Source organism: Pseudophryne corroboree, chromosome 5 (assembly GCF_028390025.1).
Source record: "Pseudophryne corroboree isolate aPseCor3 chromosome 5, aPseCor3.hap2, whole genome shotgun sequence".
NCBI classification, from domain to species: Eukaryota; Metazoa; Chordata; class Amphibia; order Anura; family Myobatrachidae; genus Pseudophryne; species Pseudophryne corroboree.
Genome location: NC_086448.1, coordinates 494,945,912 through 494,961,104, shown reverse-complemented (window position 1 = coordinate 494,961,104; position 15,193 = coordinate 494,945,912).

Genomic DNA, 15,193 nt, shown 5'->3' with positions numbered 1-15,193 from the left:
CTCATCAGGCTTTTGCAGAAGAAGCTGGAGGCATTGAAGAAGGAGCTAAAAGGGAGCGATTCCGCTAGGCATGTGGGACTTGTGGATGCAGCCCTTAATTCGCTTAACAAGGATTCACGGGTGGTCAATCTGTTGAAATCAGAGCACTACATTTTGGCCACCGTGCTCGATCCTAGATTTAAAGCCTACCTTGGATCTCTCTTTCCGGCAGACACAAGTCTGCTGGGGTTGAAAGACCTGCTGGTGACAAAATTGTCAAGTCAAGCGGAACGCGACCTGTCAACATCTCCTCCTTCACATTCTCCCGCAACTGGGGGTGCGAGGAAAAGGCTCAGAATTCCGAGCCCACCCGCTGGCGGTGATGCAGGGCAGTCTGGAGCGACTGCTGATGCTGACATCTGGTCCGGACTGAAGGACCTGACAACGATTACGGACATGTCGTCTACTGTCACTGCATATGATTCTCTCAACATTGATAGAATGGTGGAGGATTATATGAGTGACCGCATCCAAGTAGGCACGTCACACAGTCCGTACTTATACTGGCAGGAAAAAGAGGCAATTTGGAGGCCCTTGCACAAACTGGCTTTATTCTACCTAAGTTGCCCTCCCACAAGTGTGTACTCCGAAAGAGTGTTTAGTGCCGCCGCTCACCTTGTCAGCAATCGGCGTACGAGGTTACATCCAGAAAATGTGGAGAAGATGATGTTCATTAAAATGAATTATAATCAATTCCTCCGCGGAGACATTGACCAGCAGCAATTGCCTCCACAAAGTACACAGGGAGCTGAGATGGTGGATTCCAGTGGGGACGAATTGATAATCTGTGAGGAGGGGGATGTACACGGTGATATATCGGAGGGTGAAGATGAGGTGGACATCTTGCCTCTGTAGAGCCAGTTTGTGCAAGGAGAGATTAATTGCTTCTTTTTTGGGGGGGGTCCAAACCAACCCGTCATATCAGTCACAGTCGTGTGGCAGACCCTGTCACTGAAATGATGGGTTGGTTAAAGTGTGCATGTCCTGTTTTGTTTATACAACATAAGGGTGGGTGGGAGGGCCCAAGGACAATTCCATCTTGCACCTCTTTTTTCTTTTCTTTTTCTTTGCATCATGTGCTGATTGGGGAGGGTTTTTTGGAAGGGACATCCTGCGTGACACTGCAGTGCCACTCCTAGATGGGCCCGGTGTTTGTGTCGGCCACTAGGGTCGCTAATCTTACTCACACAGTCAGCTACCTCATTGCGCCTCTTTTTTTCTTTGCGTCATGTGCTGTTTGGGGAGGGTTTTTTGGAAGGGACATCCTGCGTGACACTGCAGTGCCACTCCTAGATGGGCCCGGTGTTTGTGTCGGCCACTAGGGTCGCTAATCTTACTCACACAGCTACCTCATTGCGCCTCTTTTTTTCTTTGCGTCATGTGCTGTTTGGGGAGGGTTTTTTGGAAGGGACATCCTGCGTGACACTGCAGTGCCACTCCTAGATGGGCCCGGTGTTTGTGTCGGCCACTAGGGTCGCTAATCTTACTCACACAGCTACCTCATTGCGCCTCTTTTTTTCTTTGCGTCATGTGCTGTTTGGGGAGGGTTTTTTGGAAGGGCCATCCTGCGTGACACTGCAGTGCCACTCCTAGATGGGCCCGGTGTTTGTGTCGGCCACTAGGGTCGCTAATCTTACTCACACAGCTACCTCATTGCGCCTCTTTTTTTCTTTGCGTCATGTGCTGTTTGGGGAGGGTTTTTTGGAAGGGACATCCTGCGTGACACTGCAGTGCCACTCCTAGATGGGCCCGGTGTTTGTGTCGGCCACTAGGGTCGCTTATCTTACTCACACAGCGACCTCGGTGCAAATTTTAGGACTAAAAATAATATTGTGAGGTGTGAGGTATTCAGAATAGACTGAAAATGAGTGTAAATTATGGTTTTTGAGGTTAATAATACTTTGGGATCAAAATGATCCCCAAATTCTATGATTTAAGCTGTTTTTTAGTGTTTTTTGAAAAAAACACCCGAATCCAAAACACACCCGAATCCGACAAAAAAAATTCGGTGAGGTTTTGCCAAAACGCGTTCGAACCCAAAACACGGCCGCGGAACCGAACCCAAAACCAAAACACAAAACCCGAAAAATTTCAGGCGCTCATCTCTAGTCATTACTTATGGGCCAGTGCTCTGGACTTGCCCCCAAGGCTAAAAGTTGCCAGCCAGCCCCTGCCTGGACTGCACACCCTAGCTTCTTATAATGGGATGTGCTACCTTGTTGGAACTTAGGGCCTAATTCAGACCTGATCGCAGCAGCAAATTTGTTAGCTGATGGACAAACCCATCTGCACTGCAGGGGGGGACAAATATAACATGTGCAGAGAGAGTCTGAATTATTATGCGCACACGAAAGCATCTCACTAGTGCGATCGCCTCTGCCTGATTGACAGGCAGAGTCGGTCACGGGGCGGGAGGGGGTGTGCCAATGGCATTAGAACGCAATTGGCGGGGCACGGTCCTGACAACGGAGGCGTGTCTGGACCATTGGGAGGGCAGGCCGCGGCGGCTGCGTGATGTCACATGCAGCCGCTGCGACCTGTGATGCGGCAGTTAGCCCCCTGCCAGCACGCAGGAGCTGCGCTGGCAGGGAGCTACTTGTCAGGTACAAAAGCATTGCTGCCGTGTGATGCTTTTGTACCTGTGCGGGAAGGGGGGGGGTGTAGGGCCTGACATGCGGAGCGGACTAGCCCTGTGCTGGGCATCTCCCCCCATGTCAGAGAAACTGATCGTAAATGTGCTAAATTTGGCACATCTATGACATACTTGCCTACCTGCCCCTTTCCATGAGGGAGAAAATGCTCTGTTCCTGGACTTTCCTGGTAATGTATGATTGCCATCACCTGTGGTGAAAAACCTTTCTTATCAACTAACTAGCTCACCACAGGTGATGGCAATCATACATTACCAGGAAAGTCCAGGAACAGAGCATTTTCTCCCTCATGGAGAGGGTCAGGTAGGCAAGTATGATCTATGATCATGTCTGAATTACCCCCTAAGTACTACTGTCCTTCTTAAGTGCTGTGCCACCCTATCAAATATACCTCTGGGTCATCTGAAGCAGGTATTTTCTTCAGATTCCCTGCAGCAGTTGTAGTGCCCATCAATTTGGCCACTAATGTTTAACATTTGCTACTCTGCCTTTTGATATGAGGATAGCAAATTTACTATAGTTCAGAAAAGTTACTCCATTTTTATAGGCAGAGATGTGTGCATGAACTTTGGTGCCTTTAAGTAAGAAGCTAGTTTACACCAATATAAATATATCTCGAGTACTGCATACAGTCAACTAAGGCCAGCACAGTAAAAACAAAGCACTGTTGGTGGGGGTTTTTCACAGCAATACAGGGGTTAAACAGAACACAGAATTTCTCCCCCCCCCCCTCTTTCAGCAAGTGCAATGCTTTATTAGACCTCAATACAGGGGCGGATCCAGAAGAAAATGATAGGGGGGGGCACGTACATTTGCGTGCGGCTTCGGTGCATGTGAGGTGGCGCTTCTTATACAATGCCCACAGTTGTAGCGCTCATTATGCAATGTCCACTGTACTGGTAGTGCCCCTTATATAGACCCCATAGTAGTGGTACCCCTTTTGCAATGCCCGTATTGCCCCCAGTAGTAATGCCCCCAGTCATTATGCCCCCAGTCATTATGCCCCCAGTGGTAATGCCCCTGCAGTTATGACCCCAGTAGTTTACCCCCCCCCTTTAGTTTAGCCTCCCAGTGGTAATGCCCCCAGTAGTTCAGCCACCAGTAGTAATGCCCCCCTGTAGTTTGCCCCATTGTAGTTTAGCCCCTGTAGTTATGCCCCCTTGTAGCTTAGCCTTTAGTAGTAATGCCCCCAGTAGTTTGGCCCCTGTAGTTAAGCCCCCAGTACTTTGGCCCCCCTGTAGTTTAGCCCCCAAGTAGTAATGCCCCTGTAGTTAAGCCGCCAGTAGTAATGCCCCTGTAGTTACGCCGCCAGTAGTTAGCACCTTTGTAGTTGGCCCCCAGTAATAGTCCCTCAGTAGTTTGCCCCCAGTAGATGCCCCCCAGTAATAATGTCCCCCAGCAGTTTGCCCCCAGTAGATGCCCCCCAGTAATAATGTCCCCCAGCAGTTTGCCCCCAGTAGATGCATGCCCCCCAGTAATAATGTCCCCCAGCAGTTTGCCCCTGTAGATGCCCCCCAGTAATAATGTCCTCCAGTAGTTTGCCCCCAGTAGTAATGCCCCCTAGGAGTTTTCCCCCAATAGATGACCCCCCAGTAGTAATGCCACCAGTAGATGCCCCCCAGTAATAATGCCCCCAATAGATGGCCCCTAGTAAAAATGTCCCCCAGTAGCTGCCCCCAATAGATGACCCCCCAGTAGTAATGCCTCCAGTAGATTCCCCCCAGTAATAATGCCCCCAGTAGCTGCCCCCAATAGATGACCCCCAGTAATAATGACCCCTACGAGTTTGCCCCAATAGATGACCCCCCTGTAGTAATGCCCCCAGTAGATGGCCCCCAGTAAAGATGTCCCCCAGTAGCTGCCCCCAATAGATGACCCCTCAGTAGTGATGCCTCCCAGTTATAATGCCCCTTGTTGATGCCCCCCCAGTAGTAATGTCAGGGGCAAACGCAGGATTTATTTAGGGGGGTTTCCGTGGGTGTGTATCTGTGAATGTGTGTGTGTGTGTGTGTGTGTGTGTATATATATATATATATATATATATATACACACACAGACACACATATATATATATATATATATACAGTATATGTATCTATATATACCGTATATATAGACACACATCTATATATAGATATATATATAGATATAAATACACATACCACACACATTCATACATACACAAATACACATACAGAACACATACAGTAAATACATACATATGTAGGGATCATATTATACACACATTTCATATACAGTATTGGTGGTATACTGTACATACCACCAGCGTCTGGGAGCAGTGGGAGGCGGGAGAAGACTGGCGGCCAGTGGCGGGTCAGTGAGGTGGAAGAGAGCTGCTGCAGCTGAGCATGCGCAGCCAGCAGCTCTCCCCGGACTTTGTCTATACAGAGAGCTACTATACGTAGCTCTCTGCTGCAGTAGCTCCATGGTAGCGATCGCGATCGCGGCTTTTGCTGAGACGGAGACACTGCTGTCTCCATCTTACAAATAAGGCCACAAATGACAGGGGGGGCACGGGCCCGAGTGCCCCCCCCCTGGATCCGCCACTGCCTCAATTTGTGTGTCTCCTCTGCTATCAGGTGTACTTGATTACACAGCAGCCAAACCTATCTTTTGAACATACTTGCCTACCTGACCCTCTCCATGAGGGAGAAAATGCTCTGTTCCTGGACTTTCCTGGTAATGTATGATTGCCATCACCTGTGGTGAGCTAGTTAATGGATAAGAAAGGTGTTTCACCACAGGTGATGGCAGTCATACATTACCAGGAAAGTCCAGGAACAGAGCATTTTCTCCCTCATGGAGAGGGGCAGGTAGGCAAGTATGCTTTTGAATAGCAGACCGCATTTGAACTTATGAGAAAATAAGCAACTATTTCTCTTCACAGTGGCCGGTTACACAGCACAATACACTCAGATCACCCACTGATTTAATATAAAAACAGTTATTTAGGTCCACCAACCATTATTTATGGTAAATCCATACCTCCCAACATGACCCTCTCCAGGAGGGACACAATGCTCTGCTTCTGGACTTTCCTCTTAATTGTGATTGCAGGCACCTGTTTTGAACAGGGTAATGGATAAGAAAGGTGTTTCAGCACAGGTGATGGCAATCATCCATTAAGAGGGAAGTCCAGGAGCAGAGCATTCTGTCCCTCCTGGAGAGGGTCATGTTGGGAGGTATTTAAATCCTTGGCCATGCTGGATGGGTCTGGCTATTGTGCAGCGACTCAGCAGTGCAAGTTTGCCCAGAATATGGGCCACCATATGTAAAATGGGTACTTGAAATAAGGTAAAACACTGTGTCTTTGCTGGCATCAGGCACTGAATATAACACATACTTGCCTACCTGACCCTCTCCATGAGGGAGAAAATGTTCTGTTCCTGGACTTTCCTGGTAATGTATGATTGCCATCACCTGTGGTGAGCTAGTTAATGGATAAGAAAGGTGTTTCACCACAGGTGATGGCAGTCATACATTACCAGGAAAGTCCAGGAACAGAGCATTTTCTCCCTCATGGAGAGGGGCAGGTAGGCAAGTATGCTTTTGAATAGCAGACCGCATTTGAACTTATGAGAAAATAAGCAACTATTTCTCTTCACAGTGGCCGGTTACACAGCACAATACACTCAGATCACCCACTGATTTAATATAAAAACAGTTATTTAGGTCCACCAACCATTATTTATGGTAAATCCATACCTCCCAACATGACCCTCTCCAGGAGGGACACAATGCTCTGCTTCTGGACTTTCCTCTTAATTGTGATTGCAGGCACCTGTTTTGAACAGGGTAATGGATAAGAAAGGTGTTTCAGCACAGGTGATGGCAATCATCCATTAAGAGGGAAGTCCAGGAGCAGAGCATTCTGTCCCTCCTGGAGAGGGTCATGTTGGGAGGTATTTAAATCCTTGGCCATGCTGGATGGGTCTGGCTATTGTGCAGCGACTCAGCAGTGCAAGTTTGCCCAGAATATGGGCCACCATATGTAAAATGGGTACTTGAAATAAGGTAAAACACTGTGTCTTTGCTGGCATCAGGCACTGAATATAACACATACTTGCCTACCTGACCCTCTCCATGAGGGAGAAAATGTTCTGTTCCTGGACTTTCCTGGTAATGTATGATTGCCATCACCTGTGGTGAGCTAGTTAATTGATAAGAAAGGTGTTTCACCACAGGTGATGGCAATCATACATTACCAGGAAAGTCCAGGAACAGAGCATTTTCTCCATCATGGAGTTGGTCAGGTAGGCAAGTATATTATAGCATACACATGCTTGGGCCTGGTCACACCGGTACATACAGAATTAACCAAAGGAACATAAAAGGTTAGCACTTCCCATACTCAATTGGGGTCATTCCGAGTTGATCTCTAGCTGCCGTTGTTCGCAGTGCAGCGATCAGACTAAAAATCTGCATTTCTGCGCATGAGTAGGCACCGCATACTTGCCTACCTGACCCTCTCCATGATGGAGAAAATGCTCAGTTCCTGCACTTTCCTGGTAATGTATGATTGCCATCACCTGTGGTGAAACACCTTTCTTATCAATTAACTAGCTCACCACAGGTGATGGCAACCATACATTACCAGGAAAGTCCAGGAACAGAGCATTTTCTCCCTCATGGAGAGGCTCAGGTAGGCAAGTATGAGGCACCGCAATGCGCACGTGCGACGTACGGGTACAAAGGCTTTTGTGGTTTTGCACAGGTTCTAGCTACATTTTCATTCGCACTGGCGGCCACAAGAAGATTGACAGGAAAGGGGCGTTTCTGGTAGAGATGAGCGGGTTCGGTTTCTCTGAAACCGAACCCGCACGAACTTCATGTTTTTTTCACGGGTCCGAGCAGACTCGGATCCTCCCGCCTTGCTCGGTTAACCCGAGCACGCCCGAACGTCATCATGACGCTGTCGGATTCTCGCGAGACTCGGATTCTATATAAGGAGCCGCGCGTCGCCGCCATTTTCACACGTGCATTGAGATTGATAGGGAGAGGACGTGGCTGGCGTCCTCTCCATTAGAAATTAGATTAGAAGAGAGAGAGAGATTGTGCAGAGTCAGACAGAGTTTACCACAGTGACCAGTGCAGTTGTTGTTAGTTAACTTTTATTTATTTTAATATAATATATCCGTTCTCTGCTATATCCGTTCTCTGCCTGAAAAAAAACGATACACAGCAGCAGCCAGTCACACAGTGTGACTCAGTCTGTGTGCACTCAGCTCAGCCCAGTGTGCTGCACATCAATGTATAAAAGGCAAAGCTTATAATAATTGTGGGGGAGACTGGGGAGCACTGCAGGTTGTTATAGCAGGAGCCCCCAGGAGTACATAATATTATATTAATTTAAAATTAAACAGTGCACACTTTTGCTGCAGGAGTGCCACTGCCAGTGTGACTAGTGGTGACCAGTGCCTGACCACCAGTATAGTAGTATATTGTTGTATGTATTGTATACTATCTCTTTATCAACCAGTCTATATTAGCAGCAGACACAGTACAGTGCGGTAGTTCACGGCTGTGGCTACCTCTGTGTCGGCAGTCGGAACTCGGCAGGCAGTCCGTCCATCCATAATTGTATTACAATATATACCACCTAACCGTGGTATTTTTTTTTCTTTCTTTATACCGTCGTCATAGTGTCATACTAGTTGTTACGAGTATACTACTATCTCTTTATCAACCAGTGTACAGTGCGGTAGTTCACGGCTGTGGCTACCTCTGTGTCGGCAGTCGGCAGGCAGTCCGTCCATCCATAATTGTATTATTATTATAATATATACCACCTAACCGTGTTTTTTTTTTCATTCTTTATACCGTCATAGTGTCATACTAGTTGTTACGAGTATACTACTATCTCTTTATCAACCAGTGTACAGTGCGGTAGTTCACGGCTGTGGCTACCTCTGTGTCGGCAGTCGGCAGGCAGTCCGTCCATCCATAATTGTATTATTATTATAATATATACCACCTAACCGTGGTTTTTTTTTCATTCTTTATACCGTCGTCATAGTGTCATACTAGTTGTTACGAGTATACTACTATCTCTTTATCAACCAGTGTACAGTGCGGTAGTTCACGGCTGTGGCTACCTCTGTGTCGGCAGTCGGCAGGCAGTCCGTCCATCCATAATTGTATTATTATTATAATATATACCACCTAACCGTGGTTTTTTTTTCATTCTTTATACCGTCATAGTGTCATACTAGTTGTTACGAGTATACTACTATCTCTTTATCAACCAGTGTACAGTGCGGTAGTTCACGGCTGTGGCTACCTCTGTGTCGGCAGTCGGCAGGCAGTCCGTCCATCCATAATTGTATTATTATTATAATATATACCACCTAACCGTGGTTTTTTTTTCATTCTTTATACCGTCGTCATAGTGTCATACTAGTTGTTACGAGTATACTACTATCTCTTTATCAACCAGTGTACAGTGCGGTAGTTCACGGCTGTGGCTACCTCTGTGTCGGCAGTCGGCAGGCAGTCCGTCCATCCATAATTGTATTATTATTATAATATATACCACCTAACCGTGGTTTTTTTTTCATTCTTTATACCGTCGTCATAGTGTCATACTAGTTGTTACGAGTATACTACATCTCTTTATCAACCAGTGTACAGTGCGGTAGTTCACGGCTGTGGCTACCTCTGTGTCGGCAGTCGGCAGGCAGTCCGTCCATCCATAATTGTATTATTATTATAATATATACCACCTAACCGTGGTTTTTTTTTCATTCTTTATACCGTCGTCATAGTGTCATACTAGTTGTTACGAGTATACTACTATCTCTTTATCAACCAGTGTACAGTGCGGTAGTTCACGGCTGTGGCTACCTCTGGTCGGCAGTCGGCAGGCAGTCCGTCCATCCATAATTGTATTATTATTATAATATATACCACCTAACCGTGGTTTTTTTATACCACCTAACCGTGGCAGTCCGTCCATAATTGTATACTAGTATCCAATCCATCCATCTCCATTGTTTACCTGAGGTGCCTTTTAGTTCTGCCTATAAAATATGGAGAACAAAAAAGTTGAGGTTCCAAAATTAGGGAAAGATCAAGATCCACTTCCACCTCGTGCTGAAGCTGCTGCCACTAGTCATGGCCGAGACGATGAAATGCCAGCAACGTCGTCTGCCAAGGCCGATGCCCAATGTCATAGTACAGAGCATGTCAAATCCAAAACACCAAATATCAGAAAAAAAAGGACTCCAAAACCTAAAATAAAATTGTCGGAGGAGAAGCGTAAACTTGCCAATATGCCATTTACCACACGGAGTGGCAAGGAACGGCTGAGGCCCTGGCCTATGTTCATGGCTAGTGGTTCAGCTTCACATGAGGATGGAAGCACTCAGCCTCTCGCTAGAAAACTGAAAAGACTCAAGCTGGCAAAAGCACCGCAAAGAACTGTGCGTTCTTTGAAATCCCAAATCCACAAGGAGAGTCCAATTGTGTCGTTTGCGATGCCTGACCTTCCCAACACTGGACGTGAAGAGCATGCGCCTTCCACTATTTGCATGCCCCCTGCAAGTGCTGGAAGGAGCACCCGCAGTCCAGTTCCTGATAGTCAGATTGAAGATGTCAGTGTTGAAGTACACCAGGATGAGGAGGATATGGGTGTTGCTGGCGCTGGGGAGGAAATTGACCAGGAGGATTCTGATGGTGAGGTGGTTTGTTTAAGTCAGGCACCCGGGGAGACACCTGTTGTCCGTGGGAGGAATATGGCCGTTGACATGCCAGGTGAAAATACCAAAAAAATCAGCTCTTCGGTGTGGAGGTATTTCACCAGAAATGCGGACAACAGGTGTCAAGCCGTGTGTTCCCTTTGTCAAGCTGTAATAAGTAGGGGTAAGGACGTTAACCACCTCGGAACATCCTCCCTTATACGTCACCTGCAGCGCATTCATAATAAGTCAGTGACAAGTTCAAAAACTTTGGGTGACAGCGGAAGCAGTCCACTGACCAGTAAATCCCTTCCTCTTGTAACCAAGCTCACGCAAACCACCCCACCAACTCCCTCAGTGTCAATTTCCTCCTTCCCCAGGAATGCCAATAGTCCTGCAGGCCATGTCACTGGCAAGTCTGACGAGTCCTCTCCTGCCTGGGATTCCTCCGATGCATCCTTGCGTGTAACGCCTACTGCTGCTGGCGCTGCTGTTGTTGCCACTGGGAGTCGATGGTCATCCCAGAGGGGAAGTCGTAAGCCCACTTGTACTACTTCCAGTAAGCAATTGACTGTTCAACAGTCCTTTGCGAGGAAGATGAAATATCACAGCAGTCATCCTACTGCAAAGCGGATAACTGAGTCCTTGACAACTATGTTGGTGTTAGACGTGCGTCCGGTATCCGCCGTTAGTTCACAGGGAGCTAGACAATTTATTGAGGCAGTGTGCCCCCGTTACCAAATACCATCTAGGTTCCACTTCTCTAGGCAGGCGATACCGAGAATGTACACGGACGTCAGAAAAAGACTCACCAGTGTCCTAAAAAATGCAGTTGTACCCAATGTCCACTTAACCACGGACATGTGGACAAGTGGAGCAGGGCAGGGTCAGGACTATATGACTGTGACAGCCCACTGGGTAGATGTATGGACTCCCGCCGCAAGAACAGCAGCGGCGGCACCAGTAGCAGCATCTCGCAAACGCCAACTCTTTCCTAGGCAGGCTACGCTTTGTATCACCGCTTTCCAGAATACGCACACAGCTGAAAACCTCTTACGGCAACTGAGGAAGATCATCGCGGAATGGCTTACCCCAATTGGACTCTCCTGTGGATTTGTGGCATCGGACAACGCCAGCAATATTGTGTGTGCATTAAATATGGGCAAATTCCAGCACGTCCCATGTTTTGCACATACCTTGAATTTGGTGGTGCAGAATTTTTTAAAAAACGACAGGGGCGTGCAAGAGATGCTGACGGTGGCCAGAAAAATTGCGGGACACTTTCGGCGTACAGGCACCACGTACAGAAGACTGGAGCACCACCAAAAACTACTGAACCTGCCCTGCCATCATCTGAAGCAAGAAGTGGTAACGAGGTGGAATTCAACCCTCTATATGCTTCAGAGGTTGGAGGAGCAGCAAAAGGCCATTCAAGCCTATACAATTGAGCACGATATAGGAGATGGAATGCACCTGTCTCAAGTGCAGTGGAGAATGATTTCAACGTTGTGCAAGGTTCTGATGCCCTTTGAACTTGCCACACGTGAAGTCAGTTCAGACACTGCCAGCCTGAGTCAGGTCATTCCCCTCATCAGGCTTTTGCAGAAGAAGCTGGAGGCATTGAAGAAGGAGCTAACACGGAGCGATTCCGCTAGGCATGTGGGACTTGTGGATGCAGCCCTTTATTCGCTTAACAAGGATTCACGGGTGGTCAATCTGTTGAAATCAGAGCACTACATTTTGGCCACCGTGCTCGATCCTAGATTTAAAGCCTACCTTGGATCTCTCTTTCCGGCAGACACAGGTCTGCTGGGGTTGAAAGACCTGCTGGTGACAAAATTGTCAAGTCAAGCGGAACGCGACCTGTCAACATCTCCTCCTTCACATTCTCCCGCAACTGGGGGTGCGAGGAAAAGGCTCAGAATTCCGAGCCCACCCGCTGGCGGTGATGCAGGGCAGTCTGGAGCGACTGCTGATGCTGACATCTGGTCCGGACTGAAGGACCTGACAACGATTACGGACATGTCGTCTACTGTCACTGCATATGATTCTCTCAACATTGATAGAATGGTGGAGGATTATATGAGTGACCGCATCCAAGTAGGCACGTCACACAGTCCGTACTTATACTGGCAGGAAAAAGAGGCAATTTGGAGGCCCTTGCACAAACTGGCTTTATTCTACCTAAGTTGCCCTCCCACAAGTGTGTACTCCGAAAGAGTGTTTAGTGCCGCCGCTCACCTTGTCAGCAATCGGCGTACGAGGTTACATCCAGAAAATGTGGAGAAGATGATGTTCATTAAAATGAATTATAATCAATTCCTCCGCGGAGACGTTGACCAGCAGCAATTGCCTCCACAAAGTACACAGGGAGCTGAGATGGTGGATTCCAGTGGGGACGAATTGATAATCTGTGAGGAGGGGGATGTACACGGTGATATATCGGAGGGTGAAGATGAGGTGGACATCTTGCCTCTGTAGAGCCAGTTTGTGCAAGGAGAGATTAATTGCTTCTTTTTTGGGGGGGGTCCAAACCAACCCGTCATATCAGTCACAGTCGTGTGGCAGACCCTGTCACTGAAATGATGGGTTGGTTAAAGTGTGCATGTCCTGTTTTGTTTATACAACATAAGGGTGGGTGGGAGGGCCCAAGGATAATTCCATCTTGCACCTCTTTTTTCTTTTCTTTTTCTTTGCATCATGTGCTGATTGGGGAGGGTTTTTTGGAAGGTACATCCTGCGTGACACTGCAGTGCCACTCCTAGATGGGCCCGGTGTTTGTGTCGGCCACTAGGGTCGCTAATCTTACTCACACAGCTACCTCATTGCGCCTCTTTTTTTCTTTGCGTCATGTGCTGTTTGGGGAGGGTTTTTTGGAAGGGACATCCTGCGTGACACTGCAGTGCCACTCCTAGATGGGCCCGGTGTTTGTGTCGGCCACTAGGGTCGCTTATCTTTCTCACACAGTCAGCTACCTCATTGCGCCTCTTTTTTTCTTTGCGTCATGTGCTGTTTGGGGAGGGTTTTTTGGAAGGGACATCCTGCGTGACACTGCAGTGCCACTCCTAGATGGGCCCGGTGTTTGTGTCGGCCACTAGGGTCGCTTATCTTTCTCACACAGTCAGCTACCTCATTGCGCCTCTTTTTTTCTTTGCGTCATGTGCTGTTTGGGGAGGGTTTTTTGGAAGGGACATCCTGCGTGACACTGCAGTGCCACTCCTAGATGGGCCCGGTGTTTGTGTCGGCCACTAGGGTCGCTTATCTTTCTCACACAGCTACCTCATTGCGCCTCTTTTTTTCTTTGCGTCATGTGCTGTTTGGGGAGGGTTTTTTGGAAGGGACATCCTGCGTGACACTGCAGTGCCACTCCTAGATGGGCCCGGTGTTTGTGTCGGCCACTAGGGTCGCTTATCTTTCTCACACAGTCAGCTACCTCATTGCGCCTCTTTTTTTCTTTGCGTCATGTGCTGTTTGGGGAGGGTTTTTTGGAAGGGACATCCTGCGTGACACTGCAGTGCCACTCCTAGATGGGCCCGGTGTTTGTGTCGGCCACTAGGGTCGCTTATCTTTCTCACACAGTCAGCTACCTCATTGCGCCTCTTTTTTTCTTTGCGTCATGTGCTGTTTGGGGAGGGTTTTTTGGAAGGGACATCCTGCGTGACACTGCAGTGCCACTCCTAGATGGGCCCGGTGTTTGTGTCGGCCACTAGGGTCGCTTATCTTTCTCACACAGTCAGCTACCTCATTGCGCCTCTTTTTTTCTTTGCGTCATGTGCTGTTTGGGGAGGGTTTTTTGGAAGGGACATCCTGCGTGACACTGCAGTGCCACTCCTAGATGGGCCCGGTGTTTGTGTCGGCCACTAGGGTCGCTAATCTTACTCACACAGCTACCTCATTGCGCCTCTTTTTTTCTTTGCGTCATGTGCTGTTTGGGGAGGGTTTTTTGGAAGGGACATCCTGCGTGACACTGCAGTGCCACTCCTAGATGGGCCCGGTGTTTGTGTTGGCCACTAGGGTCGCTTATCTTACTCACACAGCGACCTCGGTGCAAATTTTAGGACTAAAAATAATATTGTGAGGTGTGATGTGTTCAGAATAGGCTGAAAATGAGTGTAAATTATGTTTTTTGAGGTTAATAATACTTTGGGATCAAAATTACCCCCAAATTCTATGATTTAAGCTGTTTTTTAGGGTTTTTTGAAAAAAACACCCGAATCCAAAACACACCCGAATCCGACAAAAAAAATTCGGTGAGGTTTTGCCAAAACGCGGTCGAACCCAAAACACGGCCGCGGAACCGAACCCAAAACCAAAACACAAAACCCGAAAAATTTCCGGCGCTCATCTCTAGTTTCTGCGTATCAACTGACCGTTTTCAGGGAGTGCTTAGAAAAACGCAGGCGTGCCAGAGAAAACGCAGGCGTAGCTGGGCGAACGCTGGGCGGGTGTGTGACGTCAAAAGCCAACCCTCCAACGTTAGAATCAATGCACATGAAGAGTAACTACAGGGCTGGTCTTGTTTTGCACAAAATGTTTTTGCAGACGTTCTGCTGCACAGGCGTTCGCACTTCTGCAAAGTGAAAATACACTCCCTGGTGGGCGGCGACAACGCGTTTGCACGGCTGCTAAAAACTGCTAGCGAGCGATCAACTCGGAATGACCCCCAATAATCCCTCTGCTGCAATGGCCTGCAGCCACCATGTGCCATGCTCTCCTGGAACAGCCGAGGACCCTCATTCCGAGTTGATCGCTCACTAGCTACTTTTAGCAGCCGTGCAAACGCATAGTTGCCGCCCACGGGGGAGT